Raw genomic sequence first — 1,610 nt, 5'->3', positions numbered from 1 at the left:
AAATGTATCAATATTATATTGTGGACAGGAAAAACTTTCCTATTTTATCAAGAAAATGGCTTTTAAGGGAATGGAACTCCATTATATAGTGCCACCAAGTGCCCTTTTATGTGTTTTTTAATGTGAATTTTAACAACATGTAAGGTATGTTTTGAATGTTTTTTATGGTATGTTTTAAATATGTTCTATAATGTGTTTTTAAATGTACTATATATGAACATTCTAACATGTCAAATGTCAAAACGTGTTGTTTAAAATAAACGCCCCCCATCTGGAGGGTTAGTCAACTTAAAAAAAAAAAATCTGTTCTTATCAGTTTAATATCTGATACGTCCCCTATCTGGGGACCATATATTAAATGGATTTTTAGAACAGGGAGCTGGAAAAAGAGCTTGCTCTGTCCACTCCACGCATTGACCTGGTATTGCAGTACCTCCAGGACCGGTGCACCCCCTTTCCTACAGCAGTTTCCAAAAGCAGAAAAACAAAACTGACGAGCAAGAGGTGCAGCGCAGCTGTGGCGGCTGCTGCTACCACCACCCAAGCACTTTGATTGACACTCAGCCCGTCTGCTCGCAACATTGTATCCACTGAGCAGCTGCGTCTGCCAGAGTGTGCACAGCACAGGTACAACTGGAAGCAAAACAACACACACACCAGTTCATATGGCAGCCGCACTCTATAGTTCGTACCTACCGCTGCGCTAATAGCCAAGTTGGAAACATCGGGCAGGCACAGCGTATCCTGGCAGCCTGCGTCTGTATGCTTCACGTATTCGGGTCATGGGTGTATGTGCAGGGGGCCCGGAGCCCCAGGGGGCCCATAAAGTCTCTCTTCCCCACATTGTAAACCAATGCTATCAATGAAGCTTTATAGTTTGGGGGCCCAGTTCCAGACTTTGTACTCGGGCCCCGCAGCTTCAAGTTACACCTCCAGATCAGGATAATGCTAGGCCATTCCAACCAGCCTGTGTGTGTGACCTGCAGTCGCTGGTAGTCGAAAAGCGGCCGGCCCCGGATGCGCGCTTCAGAGTGGACAGACAGCAGCGGACCCCCAATCACACAGGCCCAAGGCTTGCTATGTAGCACGGAATACCTCATTGGACTGCAGCACTCCACGCGGGCTGAGATACACGCTCCACGTGGGATGGGCAGTATTCGTCCATGAAGATCCAGGCCAACGTTTAGAGATGGAGCAACACTCGGGGAGCAAAGAACTCCAACGAACGGACGTCTACTTTACAAGGATGTATTGCTTTATTCAATGCATGGACACAGAAACAGTTCAACCGCTCGATTACAGACCGCAGTCAATACAGTAAAGAAAGAAATGTGTCTGTTTAATGTAAACTTGCATGGAGCTCGTTTGTCAGCCACTGACTGACTGAATGCTGAAACGTGGTCTAACGTTACATGCACCACCAGGGATAAGGCCTTGCCTATAAGCATTCCCCAGCTGGCAAAAACGGAACCTCCCTGCCTATTCCTCACCATGGAAGAACGGAACCTACCTTTTTTTAAAAAAAAGAAAGCCACAGCAGCAGCCAACTAGATTTTGGTAGGCCGCTGTCTCCCCCTTGTGTGCTGCATAAAAAATGCACTCCACTAAAA

The 1,610-nt window shown here is 46.6% G+C and overlaps 1 non-coding gene across 1 annotated transcript; it reads left to right on the top strand.

Moving 5' to 3' along the window:
- Positions 1–264: 264 nt before the first annotated feature.
- LOC136599561 (U2 spliceosomal RNA) lies at positions 265–455 on the top strand. Its single transcript, XR_010789105.1, has one exon. It is a non-coding gene; the product is annotated as a U2 spliceosomal RNA (small nuclear RNA).
- The last annotated feature ends 1,155 nt before the right edge of the window (positions 456–1,610 follow it).

This window comes from Eleutherodactylus coqui, unplaced genomic scaffold (assembly GCF_035609145.1).
Source record: "Eleutherodactylus coqui strain aEleCoq1 unplaced genomic scaffold, aEleCoq1.hap1 HAP1_SCAFFOLD_101, whole genome shotgun sequence".
NCBI lineage: Eukaryota > Metazoa > Chordata > Amphibia > Anura > Eleutherodactylidae > Eleutherodactylus > Eleutherodactylus coqui.
This window is presented reverse-complemented; position numbering and strand designations above follow the sequence as displayed.